At 38.3% G+C, this 18110-nt stretch overlaps 1 protein-coding gene across 1 annotated transcript in view; it reads right to left on the bottom strand.

Moving 5' to 3' along the window:
- Positions 1–4437, bottom strand: part of LOC139144064 (uncharacterized) — a 30879-nt gene extending 26442 nt beyond the window's left edge. Inside the window, exon 1 of the mRNA XM_070714715.1 lies at positions 4419–4437. The gene's annotated coding sequence lies outside the window, so the exon portion shown is untranslated. The remainder of the gene's footprint in view (positions 1–4418) is intronic.
- Between the last annotated feature and the right edge of the window lie 13673 nt (positions 4438–18110).

Here is an 18110-nt window from a genome sequence, read left to right as displayed (position 1 = left end):
GCAATGTGTTCTTCCATCGTGGTTCTTCATATAAATGGAAGAAAAGTTTACTTTGCCGAAATGTGGTGAATTTTGGCGAAAAATGTCCTGCGTCTCAATAGCTAATTTTTGCTGGGCGCCTGTCACCTCCATGAAACTTTGCAACACAAGGTATGTGGAATCTACGGTATAGCACAAGGTATATTTTTACATGAAGTACATCTCAAACAACGGGTGAGCTGGTTCTGGGCAGGTTGGAAAAGGTGCAAGGTAACTGTTATCCGTTAGCTGTGGGTCAAATATAGCTGTGGAGTTTTCAGATGGGATTCCTCCCTTTTACAGACTGGATTTGACTTTTATGACTTTAACACCTCCATTACGGGAGTTAAAAGTCGTCCTGAACACCACAGCTATGGACCCATAGCTAAGGCTGCTACAATGTAGGTGGAAGTGTAGTATAGTAGCTTCGCCATTTGCAAGTGCTACATGAAGTTCGAGCTCTATTATACGCGTTTGTGAAAACCATCAGTATTCGCAAAGTTGACAGGAGTGGCCTTTGTCAGCGGTGTGGGGCATGGCCTATTCATGTAAGTAATTACAGCCATGATCTACGCTTCACCGCAGAGATACGAAATCAACCACGGGTATTTCCCAGCAGCCATTACTGCTCGCTGTGTTTGCACTCATGTTGACATGTTGTTGCTGCACCGTGCCTCACTAGTCATGCATTTTATAAAAATTTTATACGCAATTTCAGTGAAAATTTATCATATGAGTGGTGATTTTGATCTAATCCTTTCTCTTTGGTATGTTAGGATAAAAGTAATGTACAAGATTTGAGGCGAAGCGTCGCCTTCCTTACCTTTGCAAAGCAGAGTCAATATGTCTGCTGTCCGCTTTACCTGAGTACGCGGAAGTGACCTTTGCAGGTCACCGCTTGATATAGTATCTTGCTTGGTGGCGCTTGTTAAACTTACGGCGGTGCACATTGATAGTCAAACAAGTGTACAAGCAGAGCGGCTATTCGACATACATTCTAGTCTCGTCTCTCGCCGCAGTATTTTTGCCTTCGGAGATTTTTGGCCATGTTCGAAGGCAAAAATTTCCGAAAACATAAATACTCCGGTGCGGCGAGGGATAAGACTACATACAATAGGACTCAGCTAAAAAGCACATAAAAAAACACGTAAAAATAATTATCACAAATCCCCAAACACTATAAACTGACTGCAAAAAATATGTACATCACATTATTGCTCAACAACACACACACAGAGTGCTGTAAGGCAAAAACCAAAACTCAAAGTCGCAAAGTTCAACAAATACTGGATGAAGTTGCAGCTGAGGGACGAACTAAAGTACAAGGAATTACTTTCCTGAATTTCACAAGAGGTAGTTTATTTTGTGAGTAAATTTATACATTAACTTTTCTCTGTCATTCAAATCAAGAAAGCCACGATTATACAAACGAGTGGATGAAAATAAAATATCTCTATAAGTGCTGTGTTTTGGACATCCTATGTCAAAGCAAAGAGAAAATCATCCTCAACTATAGGCCTATATCATGTATATCAACTATGTAGGCTACAGCACATGCGCACGGAACGTTTCGTAGATCGTCGTCGGATGGGAAGTGACTGACACTCTGAGGCCGAAGGCCGAACCTCAAGACAGCCGAGCGGACACAGCTGTGTTCTGGGCGCTGCTCACTGTATGTCTCAAAAGCTGCCTGCATGATTTCCGTTAGCACAGTTATTAATAAAATGCATGTTTCACCATTCAATTACAGACAAGTGGTTTTAAAATTCGCCGAGTGTGTAGGCTAAGTAACAGCAGAGCTAAACGGCCACAGCCGTGCACTGCACTGTTCACTGTAAGCTTATGCCTCAAAATCTGGCCGCACGATTTCCGTTTGCACATTTGTTCATAAAATGCATGTTTCAACATTAAAAATTCAGATAATTGATTTTAAAATTCGTCGTGCGCCTATGACTTATCTCATTAAAACCCTTTTCCTGCCAAGTCCATATTTCACCACCAGGTCAAGATGGTTAAAATTACTGAAACACAACATATTCCATATGATGTATTTTAACATAATACTGTACATTTGAAGGCTGTTGAAAACATAATACTGTAAAGTTGATTTTTTTTGGACAAAAGATGCTATAACATACAAAGCCAAGCGGGTGAAAATACGTCATGTTTTGGCTCAATACCGCTTTTTACTGACTTGGCTGATTGGGAAGTGATACAGTTATTACTGTCTGGCAGGAAAAGGGTTAAGCTTAGGCAGCGACAATTGAAGAGTTAGCTCCACAGTATTGATTTCGATCCCCAAAAAAGTCAATTTTTGGGTGGGACCCACCACCTTATTCCAAGCAATGCTGAAGCCAAGATTGCGAAGCAGCTGAAGAAGAGTGTTTAGGGCGGCAAGACAAGACTGATAATCATCTGCAACGATGAGAATCGTCCAAATACACAACAATTGCATTGTAACCCTTGCGTGCCATAATACGGCGAACAGACTGTGTTAGTCGGTGAAAAATTCCTGGGGCTTTAGTTGCTCCAAAAGGCAGGCGAGTATCGAAAAAACAAGTAGGCTGATTTTGGCCAGAAAAAGTCCATTCAAGCCCTGTCGCTTGATAATTAGAGGGGTGTATTTTGACTGACCTATACGCTGATTTAAGGTCAACCTTGGCGAGGTAACTACCCTTGGAAATGAGCTTTGTTGCATCGTCAATAGTCTGATATGTAAAATGCTCATGAGTGGCATAATCATTAACGGCACTTCCCTCAGGTTGGCTACAGTCATGAATTAAACGAACTTCACTAGAATCAGGCTTTGGGATAGCGCCAAGGGCACTAACAATAGTTGGCTTATTCTCTGTGATAACATAATGACCTTCAGCAATTTCAGCTAAAATCTGTTTTTCAACTTTGGCTCTAGAGTGGACAGTGGCCGACTTATAATTTTTCATATGAGCTGGGCGATAATTAGTACCCTTGTTAGTTATATTAAAACCCTCTTTGATGCCTGCCAAGAGGAAATCTTTATCACAATCATTTTGAAGTTCAGTGGCCCAGATATGATAATTTAAACCCGACGAGTAAGGATTGAAAAAGGGGGGTGTATTTAAACATGGTTCTGACTGCCTAAGTTTTTTGAATGCTCAAACTTTGGGTGAGGCTTACGACAATTGTTTTCCATGCAGACGTGCGCATAAGTACATCTTGTTCCCCATTTACAGTCGCCCTTGTTAAACCCGATACAAATGGGCCGGCCAGAGTTGTTGTCAATCGGCGCTGGTGGCCTATTTGATGGTTTTGTATGAAATTGACTAGTGGTTGCTGACCATGTGATTTTTCACGGAGAGCAATAGTAGTAAGATGAGGAATGTCACTGCCCCACGCAAAATTATGAATGGCCTGAAGTTGCCTGTATTGCTGGTCATACAAGACTACTGACACCCATGTATACCTGTCTGAAAGTTGAGAAATTTTATCCGTATAAGACAAGTAATTAAGCAGACAATTTCCATTCAGAGAACCCTGACGTATTAACTCGTACATGATACGTGCATTAGCACCAATCCACTGTGTGGGAGTTACATTTTCAATGCGAGGTTTTCTTGATGCAGATTCTAAAATTAACTCCCCGTTCTCACTGGTACTAATAATCTGCTTTTCTCTACCATAAGAATTAATAGTTTTCGGTAAAAAATCTACAATATCCAAGTATTTCTCACCTTTACTATTATTACGAGTTTGTATATATACTAATGATTCTAGGTCTGCCCTTGGTTGAACTCGAGACGAAAGGTTCGAAGAATTTTGATTGGGAAGTCCGTTGACTTGTTTATTCAATAACTGGTGAAGTGGCGTTGGTTCAGTTTTCCCTGGAACACTTGGGTCCATCGATGCCATGTGTTGTTGGACGAAGTCTATATCTGGTAGCGATGCCGTAGGCTTTGGGTTGGTATGAGGCGCTGAGACGAAGTTTATGTTATTATCACCGGTGAGAGTGTTTTGTTTTGTTGTAGTCGAAATTCCGCATGTGTCGAGCTGAAGATTTGCTATTGCTGCCTGTAGAAGACGGCGTTGGGCCAGAGGTTCAACCTTCATTTGAGCAATGTCGCTTTCTTGTATAAGTTTTACTGCTGGTAAGCACGTAAAACCAGAATTCGCCAGTAGAGTCAAAGTAGAGGATGATACATAATTCTTCGTTGCCCATTGTTGCAACTCTGCGTCAACCATACACGTAAGACTGTCATCATTTGGTCCGCTATTTGAAATTGGCGCAGCCGGAGTTGTAAGAAATAACGCTGAAGGAGTCCCTGAACTTTTTGGCGTGTTCATGGCTTTCCACGAAGAAAAGGTGCTGGTTAAACAGGGGAGAAAAAAGGGTCAAAACTGCCAATGTCCGAGGTATGACTCACCCTTAACAACAGGTTTTCGTGCACTCTGTACTGTTGGCTAAACAGGAACCGTACGAAGTAATACACACTATTCGGCTGGTTAGTGGTCAGAGGCCGCTGATAGCGGAGCTCTCCTCGGGCATACAGGCGCTTTCTCCTGGAGCAAAAACAGGCTGTTTGCACACTGGCCAGCAGCAGCACACTAAAATATTTTTGTAAAAACTCCCCACAAGAAACTTCTGTTCCCATTATGCAAAAATGCAGCGTGACCAAAGCATATCACATCTGTTGCATACCCATGATCTCTGACATTGAAACCAGCTGCCCTGCATTTAAAATCAGTTAAAAAATTTTAACTTTACCTTCAATTACAGACAAGTGGTTTTAAAATTCGCCGAGTGTGTAGGCTAAGTAACAGCAGAGCTAAACGGCCACAGCCGTGCACTGCACTGTAGTGTAATGATGGGCACTGTTCACTGTAAGCTTATGCCTCAAAATCTGGCCGCACGATTTCCGTTTGCACATTTGTTCATAAAATGCATGTTTCAACATTAAAAATTCAGATAATTGATTTTAAAATTCGTCGTGCGCCTATGACTTATCTCGCCACTGTGGTTCGGTAAAGTCAGAGCAAGGAGACCAGTATAAAGCTCACATGGTCACACATGAAGATAATACGATGATTTATTGTCAGTGTAAAGTTATTTGTTGGTGGCGTCCCTTGCCTACAGTTGGGTTGGAAAGCTCTTAATATTGTTGCATGGCAGGAAAACACGCTTTATGGTGGATAACTGAGACTGTTGAACATTCCACAGAAAGATTCTTCAGGATGTTGTGAAAGAAGGCTGTCTGACAAACACTAAGAATAAGGACTGGATTAAAATGACATTGCTGGATAGGGCATCCATTGAACAACGCTCGGCGTTAAAAACCCAAGCTACCAGAAATTTTACGAGTACAAAACGATAGGACTGTCATGACATTGTACACCGACAGTCAAAGAGAAAGCCTGCATAATGCTATTTTCGCCTTACGAGAGGATGTCGGGATACAGAAACAGCGTAGAGTCTCACATTCTTCAATGATAACACAGTTTATTGCTTATAAATGGATGTTACATATTGTCATATACAGGCTTTGTCAACAAACTAAATATTGTGTGTTTGAGGATGCTGTAGGGAAACAGCAAGAAACTGTAGTTGTTATATTGCATAGAAATATTGCAAAAATCATCAACAGTTGCAGCTTCTGCCCTGTTACGAGGCTCAAGTTTGTTTTTTACGCCAAATCATACATGCTTAGATTGTTTCAAGATAAAAGTCATGAAATGTGACAAAATGGTTCTAGATTCTGTTAAATTATTACAAATATTACAACAATTGGGTGACATAAAAATGGTATTCATTTTTCATTGAATTACCTACAAAAACTTGGAATGGGAAAATGTAAAACGTAAAAGGGAACTAAAAAAATTTCAAGTCACCCTCCTAAAGGCAGAGCAAAATTGTCAAGTCCCCCTTTAGTACCCTAAAAATTTTCGATTCCCCCTGAATTCCTCCAGCCCCCCCCCCCGCCATTTTTTGTGAACGCGGCCTAACGCTATTATGGCTCTGAATGAGAGACTTCCGTCTCTTATTCAATTGTAACAGTGAGGTGGTCATAGCCCTCAATTATAGATTTCAATATCTATCAGAGACAGGCATGTTCGAGATACTTGAATACCGAATGACAAACAGACTGAAAGCAATGGGGGATTGAGGTTTGATTCAATGTTGGACATTGCTCAAACCATGCAGGCTAGACAAAGAGCTCCATGCTCAAACTAAAGAAATACATTAGCTTATTTTTCCACGCTGTAAGATGTTTCTGATAATATCATTACGTACAAATAGCAAATAGAAATCTATCGGAAGAGCAAGTTATAAGATAATTGACTGGACCATGTAGAATCCAAAAAACTCAAATCACGGCATGTTTACTATCGGAATAGGATCTTAGAGCTAGAGAACAAAAAACCTATGAAGTATTGAAAGAATTTTATTGTACAAGTTAAGAGATTCCCGACAAAAGAAAATATTAATAGAAAAATAGATAAGTTTATGACAACATGAATAATAGCCAAAACATGGGACTATGTGCCCAAGGGTAGGTGACCATATGCCCAACGTAAGGAGGGCAAATAGTAATCTAACCACCAGCGTTGACCACATTGCACTTGGACAACGCTGGTGGGTAGGAGACAACGACCATTTAGTCCTATGGAGCTCGCGACGTTATACGACGCATGCAATTTAAGATTATCCCTAAAGGACCTGCAAAGGTAAATTAAAACTATTTGGACGGGAGCTTTTTTTAAGAGTCAAGTTGATGGATTATGCCAACAGAAGACTGGTCTGTTGGCTGACAAATACTAAGACATTAAGCTCAACTTCATTGACGGTGGAAATAAAATTTGCTCTGACTCAACTTGACCAAAGAATGTTGGAATGTTTTGCATCACTTGAAAAGAAAGCCCTTCAATTAGGTAAACAAAGGGTTTGTCTTGGAATTCATGTTCTCAGAGTCCTGCCCCTCCAAAATGTTACCATTATCTCAATCACCTGGGGACTCCAACCTGTGACCCCTTTATCAACGTTTATGAAAAATATATTGATAATATTTCTTTGGTTTGAGCATGGAACTGTTTCTAGCTCTATGGTTTGAGCGATGCCCGACATTGAATCAAACCTCTCAATCCTTTCAGTCTGCTTTGTTGTCATTCGGTATTCAAGTATCTCGAACATGCCTGTCTCTGATAGATATGGGAATCTATAATCGAGTGATTATGACCACCTCACTGTTATGATTGAATAAGAGACGGAAGTCTCTAATTCAGAGCCGTTATTGTTTCACATGCATTGTTACGGAGGTCATCCACTCTGATGTCACATTAGCATAATATCTAGACTTGTCACTTTTCGCTGGCCGACAAGTCAAATGAAGTTGACGCAACAGTGTAAGAGCGTTGACGTAACAGCAAAGAGGGTCTGATCGTGCATGGTATCCACATGTACAGTGGATGATATGACGAGTTTGCATTTTATTTGTATGTAAATGTGGATTGTAGAGATTGAATTCAATGTAGAAGGTGTTATTACCAACACCAGCTCAGACGAAGGGACAACATCTTGAGAGAAGGAACTATCTGGCAATATGTAGCATCTATTTATAACGAATAAACGGTGTTATCTTTGAAGACTTGGAGTCGCTACGATGTTTCTGTATCCCGACATCCTCTCGTATGGCGGAAATAGGATCATGCAGGCTTTCCCTTTGACTGTCGGTGTACAATGTCTCGACAGTCCTATCGTTTTGTACTCGTAAATTTTCTAGTTTTAAACACCAAACATTGTACTGTATCAACAACAGAAAATGGATGCCCTATTTTTGGTGTTTGTAAGACAGCCTTCTTTCACAACATCCTGAAGAATCTTTCCGAGGAATGTGGAACAGTTTCAGTTATCCACCGTAAAGTGTGTTTTGCTGCCATGCAATCAGAGCTTTCCAACCCAATTGTAGGCCAAACTGAAGCTCGGGACGCCACCAATCATTAACAATAAATGTCCGCTGCCGGCTATCAGTGGTGGTAATCTTTGCCAATCAATAAATTGCAGAATTACACAACAGATTTCGCTGAGCAGGAAATGTTCTAAGACTTTCAGAAAAGATCATGTTACTGGTAAACTTTGTGTAACTGTGATTTCGTTTTTGATTTTGTGCCATACCAACTTGCCTAGGAATACATTGGCATTCTGTCATTTTACAGTGAGGAGCTGCTTAAGAATGATCGCGCAAGTGATCTTATTCATAGTGGTTGATATCAACATAAATTAAAAGGCAGAAATTACAGAGAAGGGGTTGTTGGAATTGTGCTCAAATGTTGTATGGGCTCATATTGCCCAAGGTAAACACTGTAAACACTGTATCAAAGGTACGTGATTGATGAAAGTGAAAACACCTTTGTCATAATGTACATCGTAACTTGAACTTTAAATGTTGACGTAATACATCTAGGTATATTGCATGAAATACATTGTTTGGAAACAAGAAAGTTACACAGGAACAGTATAGATGATCCCCACATGCCCTCCCTTTGAGCACGTGAAGGGTTCCCTCTTCTCTGTGGTTCAGGAAAGTCAGAGCAAGGAGACAATGTACATGATCACACATAAAGGTAATAAGATGATTACTAGTAATTAGCAGTAATAGTGTTTGGCAGTATATATAATAATCGAGTAAACAACAACATGCTAAAACAGTCTTTACGCACGAGAAAAGCAGTTAAAGTCACAAATTTTGGTAACACAAGGTGTGTGATAAAATGAACAAGAGATTGTGTAGAGGTGGTATTCTTTGTGTCAAACACTGTGAAATGATCTCATAGGGGCAACCAACACGGCTATTTATGAAAAAGGTGTCCACGAACCATTTGTTTGCTGCCAATCGGCATTAGCAGATGGTGTCAGCTTCAAGTTTTGATTTTTCGTTAAAGTCATAAAAATTACGTCACAGGCGCTGGGCGGAGCTGCGTGGTATAGGCCTAAAAATTATCTTATCAAGGAAGCGTAGTAACTGATTTCAGGGAGTTGTTGTTTTCCATTATTTTTCCATGTCTAGTGCTATGACACAACCACGCTTGATCTGATGTGATTCAAACTTGCGAAAGACATTTAAACCCCATTAAGGTAACATGTACATGTCGATTTGTCTACATGTGATTGTAGGCCATGGACCTACCAATCTTTTGAGCTGACAGAATATGTTGGCCACTTTGAATTCCTTCTATTTGAAAATTTTAAGTGTTACATTTTCTATGTAAGATGTGAATGATAGCCCCATATTCTTAATCTCGATTGCGAAAAAAAAGAATGTTTCAAAGTGCTTTGAGAAAAGTTTGAATCCGTATCATTGAAGACCTCGTCGACACAGAATCCGGTAGATAATCGATGATGCCTTCATCATCTGTCCCAAGATGATACTATTGTAACAAAAAGTGGTCCATGAAAACAAAGGTCCAGTAGAGACAATACATTGATCTGATTCAGGGCCTTGATAATTGATACCATTCGATCAACAAGTCTAGAGATATCAAGCGGTGTAGCGAACTAAAGCATCAAACAATAAATGCGGCACGTTGGTTCAACACAGCTGTGGTCTAGCTGTGCTCTGTGACTTGAACGTTGTTGAGCGTTTTGCTCTTGAAAGGTAGCTTTATCGCTACATGTCTGACCAATAGTAAATAGGTCAAGTAAATATCTAAGTCTATTGGTATAGGCCTACGTCGATGTTGTTGAAGTTTTCATTACCAGAAATGATGATTTTGAGTTGTATGGAAATGCGTCCAATGCAAAAGTTAACCTTAAGAAATCTGAAGGTCTCTTGTCTGGCTGTTGGCGAAATCGTATCGACACTCCATTAAATATCGAACATGGAACTAAAGTGGGTTAAACTGCTAAGTGTGTAAATGTTGGTAATTCCGAGAATTATTTTCAGAGAAATTGGACTAAATTATTGAATATCATTGAAAACAAGGTGAAGTACTGGTCGTCATTTACACCTGTACTGTCCCACAGAGTCCTGTTTTGCTCATTAATCAGCTGACCGCATCAAAATTACTTCACAGATTGGCTTGTACAACTCTCGATGAACCCTGAAACCCTTTTGTTGAGATTTTTCTGGCAAGGACGTCATTGGATTCCATCGGAAAAACGCTCGACTTACCTCTTATTCAAGGTGGCCAAGGCCTAATTCTTAATCTTAAAACTCGTCGTATTTCTTTACGTCTCAGTTACATTCAAAAGTATTTGTATCAGGATGTTCATCACGCGTAGTATTATTTCTCATTTATTTTAGGAGAGTTGGTGGTTTTAACTATTGCAGACATTCACTTCTCACGACTGACATTGACATTCGTGATGCTTATTCGTAAAGGAACCCTACGGAGAATTCCTGACGTTTTAAAAGAACCTCCCTTTCAAAATTGTCTCATCAGGCATCCCATTCATAGGTCTCTTTTTACTGTACCAACTTTGGTCAACTACTATAGATGATCTTTTCAATACTGTGGGGAGACGTTGTTTAGCTTCATTGGATTTGTGCAACAGGTTTGCGATTGATTAACAACGAATTATTTCTGTGTCTTTGCAATATATTTACAAAGCTATTCTTGTTCGTTTTAAATCCGACAATAAATTTCAAAAACCAAAACAATGCGCAGGATTGGATACTGTTTAATCTTTTCCACTGCAATATTCTACATTACAAAAATTATTTTCTGAATAAAATAGAGAACGGTGCAATTTACAAATACTTTATATAATAATGGTTCATCAATTTACATGTTAACCAGAGAGATTAGATACCATCTGGAGGGACATTTGGAGCATTCATATTCAATCAAACCAAACTTTGCTGCGTGTTAGAAGGGGATTAAAATGGCGAGTTATGCACGGATCCTATCAAACTAGTTCATTTTTATTCCGTACTCAGATGCATACTGTTCTCTCTGTAACGATACAGATTCACTCTTACATACTTATCTCGAATTCCCAAACATTCAACCGCTTCTGGATGTAATTTCCTCTACAAAGTCTCCATTAGTTTTCCATGTACAAACTGTCAATATTGCATGGTTTTCATTTATCCTCACGTTGAAAATTCTGTGTTTGTTCATAGACGTGCGACGTCTCTGTTTGTTTACATAAGGCAAAGTTGTCTATTCATTTAGCAAGAAGGAATGGGTTTAGGGAACCAAGGTCCTGTTGATCCATTGGAAATATTTAAAACTAAGATTTACTCCAGACTGAGTCTTGAATGTGAGTATATCGTCGTAGTGAACATTTACATGCTTTTAATAGCACTTGGGCTACATTCATGATGGCCAACTCAATTTTCACATATAAGGAACTGCTATATTTTTTTGCTCACGCGTTCACACACGTGAGCATATGTCGCGGCGATGTCTGTCTGTCTGTCCGTCTCTGTGCGCTCGATATCTCAAAAACGGCTTATCAGATCAGAATCAAATTTGGTACATAGATTCAGTTTGCAAATGGTAAGAACTGATTAGTTTTTGGTGGGTGTGGCTTGCTTACTTTTTGCTCATTTGCATAATTAATGATTTTAGAAAAAACGGCCATACATTGAAAACGACTGCACACAATTTGATGAGACTTGCTGCAAATGTTGATCACACCAAGATACATCAGCAGTGGGAACCATTAAGGGGTGACATGAAAGATAATTGCTAATTTGCATATTTAATGAACTTTCCTAATTAGGGATATCTATCTGATTTGACTTGATCAAAATTGACCAAACTTGGTATGTATATCGAAGATACTATGATTAAACGTTATTGAAAATCATTCAGCATTTTTACTTCAGCCAATTACTAATTTGCATATTTAATGAACTTTGCTAATTAGGGATATATATCTCAATTGACTTGACCATAGTTGACAAAACTTGCTACATATATTGAAGATACTATGATTCAACATTTTTGAAAATCATTAATCATTTTTTCTTCAGCCAATTCCTAATTTGCTTTTTCAATGATCTTTTCTTATTACGGATATATACTTGGATTTACTTGATCAAATTTGGCAAACATACAATGTATATTGATGATTATACCAAGTTAAAGCAATATTGAAAGTCATTTCACATTTTCATGTCACTAATTTATAATTTGCATATCTAATGAGCTTTCACAGTTCGGCATATATGGCTCACAGTACAATAAATTACCCACAATGCTGTTCGATTTGTACCAACGACGTTAGTTTTCTTATAACTTTTTCAGTTCTGTATAAAAGCAATAATGTGAAGTCTCACGATAATTGATTAATTATATTTATTAAAAGTACGTTGAAATATTGTAGTATAAATTTCAAAGAAACCATTAAATAACCATAAAAGTCACATTCTTCAGGTACTACAAATGTCACAGTTTTGGGAAGCAAGTTATTACCAACTTCTCTGAAAATAGTTAGCATGTAAATTTCTTTTGTCTTTTCTATTTGGAAAAAATCAATATCCTTTTGTTTCATAAAACAGGTGCAACTAGTCTCCCTACTTTCCATCACTTTATTCTGTATGGCTGAGGACACAATCAGTGGAAAATTTACAAAAATCCTTTCTCTTCTCTCAATCAAGCACAATTTTCTTAATCCTTTAAAATGGGAATTGAGAAGAAAGGTGTTTTTAAAAGTACGTTCTCAGAATTTTTACAAGTGGTCCAGGAATTTGTCTACACATGGGAGACATGGTAGACTTCACAGGGGAATCTACGTTGGTACAAATCGTGATGTATTGTGGGAAATCTCTAGTACTGTGTGGCTTGAAGGACTTGACCAAAGGTAATTACACTTGCTATATAAAGTGGTAATACAATGACAGCAGTCAAAGAAATTTAATATTTTAATTTCAGCTAATTACATATCTGTATACTTCATGGCCTTTTAGAATTAATGTGGTGAATATTTTTCATTATGTTGATCATAATACTTTCAATGAAGTTGCAAACATGTGGCAAAGGTTCAAATTCACACATAACTGCAATATATAATGAAACACGTGAACATTTTCAGTTCATATCTGGTGTTAATTTTGTTTATTTATTCGTGTATATATTTATTTATTTTCTCATGTTTTCATTGCTTCCTGGCAATGAAAAAAAATTCTTTTGTAGCTCTAGAATATGAAAAGGAACCTCTGTGTAATAAATATGATTGGAAACTACTACTACTAGTTGTTAGTAGTTTATGTTATTGTTTGCAACGCTCAGCTTTAGCAAGTACAACTTAAGATATTCATAAAACGGAAGGAAAACTGAAAAAAAGTCAAGCATAATGCTGCCGCTGAAATCTGTTTGGTTACAATTTGCTAATTCTCTACTGCGAAATCTCTACTGTTTGAAAGTACGTCATGACCAGCATTTTATTTATTTGTTAAAGATATAATCTAAGCAGTCACTACAGTGTTTTGCTAGGTGAATCAATGTCATTCTTTCATAATAATGATGTCGACGTCTTCTGCATCAAAATATAATTTGCCTTTAACTGTGTGGCAACACTGTTCTCTAAGGTAGATCAACAACTTGTCGACGATCTCTTTAGGAATATTCTTCCTAACATCGACCATTTGCAGTATGAAATCAAGAATATGGTTGCCATCTTTCGATTCCTCTCTTAAGCATTCATCGACTTCTATGCCATCCTTCCTGTACAAGGTTTTCATATTCACATTTGGCATTGTGTGCCTTAGTTTCTGCCGGAGCTCAATCGAGCCGTAAGAAGGATCAGCGCGACAGCCATGGTATTTTTCTGCCTCATGTAGAATTTTCTCCCAAGATTCTAAGTGTAGAGGAAGAAACAGAGAAAGAAAGGTTTAAGATTAAGCCTTACATGGAGAACATCTGTCCACTTTTCATTGTAATGTAATTTGAAAAAAGTAATGTATGTATGTATGTATGTATGTATGTATGTATGTATGTATGTATGTATGTATGTATGTGTGTGTGTGTGTGTGTGTGTGTGTGTTGTATGTATGTATGTATGTATGTATGTATGTATGTATGTATGTATGTGTTTGTATGCATATGTGAATGTATGTATGTATGTATGTATCTTGTATATATGTTGTGTGTATGTTTGCATGCATGTATGCATGCATGCATGCATGCATGCATGTATGTATGTATGTATGTATGTATGTATGTATGTATGTATGTATGTATGTATGTATGTTGATAAGTGTGTAAGCATGCATGAGGTGCACAAGCATATTGCTTGCTAATTTCGAGGACAGCATTCACATTTACAATCTTTATGGAGAATCTGGGTACTTTAAGGATTTCGTCTGTATAAAAAGAAAATAGGTGAAAACACCATGTAGCATTCAACTTCATAAAACACTAGCGATTTGCAGATCAAATATGGGAAGAAAATAATCGAAACTAAAATTTAACAGGTATGGAGATCGAAACATACAAGGACAACCAGCGTAATGTATCCATCAAAAAATACGTGTATATAAAAGTGTGATATTATTCCAGATAAGATCAATAACAAAGTTATGACACACTTGATTATGATGCAAATTAGTATCAAGCTCTGACAGGTTTACATCTGAATGGTATCTTAATTTGCAACTTTGTAGGTCTTTGCATATGTACATTTGATTGTTATGAGTTTTTGTACCAGCTCGCATGGTATTTTATTTGAATGGGCGGGCCTAAAATATGAAAAAAAAGTGAAAGTGACGCCTCACTACTCGCTTAAAGAGTCATCCTGTATGAAGTGTCACAGCAAGGTTACAATCTAGACAAAAGCAAGAAGCTTCCATTGGAGAAGTTCATGAAATGATGTCTTCAGTAAAATGATGCAACATTCTGGCCGCAGAAAACTCTCTGTGCACGGTCTTGAGGAGGTTGAAAATTTTCTTTACCACACCTTAGACAGCCGTTCTGTAACTCCTAAAGTTTTTTTTTTTTTATTTATGTGACCATTGCATTGAGTACAGAGAGAAAGAGAGTTTTCAACACCATTTACGTAGATATAGTCACTTTGTTTATAAATATGTTATCACATGTCCAAAATTTATGCCATATATAGCTATTCTGTGATGCAACATAGACTAAAATGCAAAGTGCGGCATCCGGCGGTTTTAGCTAAGGGAGCATTCGTTTTTTACAAGGAGAGGGGGTCGGTGGAAATCGGGGTGGGGGGGGGGTTTGACTTTTACGAAACCGTTTTTAGGGGGGGGGTCAAAATTTACAATCAATAATTTGAGGGGGCAAAATTTTAAAAGGTTTGTATGGCGTTATGGAATAAAATTTGACTGTGGAATTTCACCGAAATGTTGCTTGATCCACCATACATTGTAGTCTGTCAGGAAACTATGAATAATTTCTTTTATAATAATAATAATAATAAGTAAGTAAGACTTGTATAGCGCAGGCCTGATATCCACTATGATAAAGTGCTCACTGGCGCTGAACAATGAGTGGAAATCACGTGTAAGCTTTCTGGAAAAATAATGTTTTGAGTCTGGATTTGAAAATGGTGATACTGGGAGCAATACGGATAGGTAGCTGGTTCCATAGGATTGCAGCGGGGTAACTGAAGGAGCGATCTCCGTAGGATTTGAGTCTAGTTCTTGGTATTTTAAGTGTAAGGCCGTGACTTTAGCGTAGTGATCTAGTAGGACAGTTGATATTGATGAGTTCAGTGAGATATTAATCAGTCCATTAGCGATTTGTATACGAGAAGTAATATTTTGTACCGTATTCTGAAATTTACTGGAAACCAATGGAGGTGCATCAAGATAGGGGTGATGTGATTTCGTTTCCTTGTCTGTGTGATGAGTCTAGCAGCTGAGTTCTGTGCTCTTTGCAGATGACAAATATACGCTTGTGGCAGACCAAACAAGAGTGCATTGGAATAGTCAAGTTGTGAGGAGATGGTGGGGTGGACGACTTTTTTGCAGGCATCTTGTGATAAGTACTTCCGAATAAAGCTGATACGACGTAGATGTGTGTAGATATTCCTGCAAGTTCGAAGAATATGTTGCTTAAAATCGTGTGTTGAGTCAAATGTAAATCCAATATTGCGAGCTGTGGTGGATGGTTGAATTGTACTTGAACCAACTTGAATATTGTTAATGGTGGAGGGAGAGCGGTCAAATCGTGAACGAATGTGAAGTACTTCGGTTTTTCCATCATTAAGGTGTAACTTGTTTAGTGTCATCCAGTTTTTGATATCAACTAGGCAATCCTCAATGGTTGTAACTGCAGATGAAGTGTTTAGTCTAGAGAAAGTTTGGTAGACTTGACTGTCGTCGGCATATTGGTGGAATTTTAGATCATGATGGCGAATAATTTGACCAAGAGGACCTATGTAGAGTGAGAATAACAGAGGACAGAGTACTGTGCCTTGTGGTACACCGAACTTTAAAAGACGTGGTGATGATGAATGACTGTTGATTGTGACTGATTGGAACCTGCGTGACAGATAGGATGAGAACCAGTCTAGGACTGTACCTTGCAAACCGAGATCAGACAGACGAGAGAGGAGAATACTATGATCGATTGTGTCAAATGCTCCAGATAGATCAAATAGAACAAGGATGACGTCATGTCCTCTATCAAGTGATAATGTTATGTCGTTGTGAACTTTGATAAGTACAGTCTCGGTGCTATGGAATATGCGATACGCAGACTGAAGAGGTTCTAACAGTGAGTTGTTGTTAACATAATTTGACAATCTATTTGCAAAAAGTTTTTCGGTAATATTTGATAGAAAGGGCAGGTTAGAGATTGGTCGGTAGTTTTTGAGGACTTCTGGATCTAATGATGACTTCTTTAGTACAGGGTGTTAGGAGGTGGACGGTAAATGATTATGATCTTGGTAGAAACACCATTGCTGCACAGAGTAGTTTCCACAGCCTCAAAACATCTGGCTTGTGATATAGGTTTCCATGATGTAATCTTAATATTTGACTTATAGATAAGAGCAATGCCGCCACCTGTAGATTTGACACGAGGGCAGTGTCTGAAGGTATAGCTGTGTGGTGTTACCTCACTGATGATAGGTTCATCACCTGAGTCTTTTAACCATGATTCAGTAATATCGAGTGCATCGATATTGTGTTCTACTATATAGTCGGATATCTCAGGTGCCTTGTCCCAAATGACTGGGCATTCCAAAGACATAATTTCAGGTGACTGTTACGAGTGATGAGTTTATCTTGTTGTAAAACTGGAACATGAGTAAGATTACCAGGGATCCTCTCAGAGGTAGATTTTAATTTCCTGGAGCCGGCTCCAACACCTCTTTGAGTTGGTTGTTTTGCTTGAATACCTAGTGCCTTGATAGATTGCCATGTATTGGCTGTGCACTTGAGTCCAGAAGTAGAATTTATCTTTATTTGAAGCAATTCATGACTGTTGTAGTTGATTGGATGGCAGGAGAATGTAATGTCAAGGAAGACCAATAGGAGTGGAAGTACACTGAGTAACATCTGGGATTAATGCCGGTAACAGTAACAGAGAGTGTACATACAGCTGGTGAGGTGTTTTCAATAGAAACGATGGATACACTTCACAGTCCTGAATATTTCTGTCACCTACTAGCATAGGCAGCAGTTGAGTGATGTACTTCAATCCACAGAATGAAGGCAAAACAGGAAAAATGATTGAAAGTTCTCTAGTACTTGCTGTGAATCTTGTGTAAATTCACCCACAGTGGTCAGTAAACGTTTATAAGTCGCAATCTGTTGATGACGAAACAGCATGAAGTCATTTAGACGAAATAATCCGACTTTTCCAGAGAGCTTGTTTTAGAGGCAGCCTGTTAGGCGCACATCTGTCACAAATAAATACGAAACTAACTAAATCTGTGTATTTATAGGCTCTTGATTATTGATATTAATGTACTTGATTAGACCTGGGTGTTTACAAGTGCATGTTTGTGCAAGGGATTGGATTTTGGAATTTCACCAAAATGGTGATTCACTATACATGGCAGTCTATGAGGAAACTATGAATATTTTTTTTCCAATACAAAACTAGGTAAATCTGTGTATTTATGTACTCTTGATTATTGATATTAGTGTATTTTATTAGAGTATGGCGATTACAAGTTCATTTGTGTACAAGAATTTTGATTT

This window comes from Ptychodera flava, chromosome 11 (assembly GCF_041260155.1).
Source record: "Ptychodera flava strain L36383 chromosome 11, AS_Pfla_20210202, whole genome shotgun sequence".
NCBI classification, from domain to species: domain Eukaryota; kingdom Metazoa; phylum Hemichordata; class Enteropneusta; family Ptychoderidae; genus Ptychodera; species Ptychodera flava.
The sequence above is the reverse complement of the archived record's forward strand: the minus strand, read 5'-3'. Positions and strand labels throughout refer to the sequence as shown.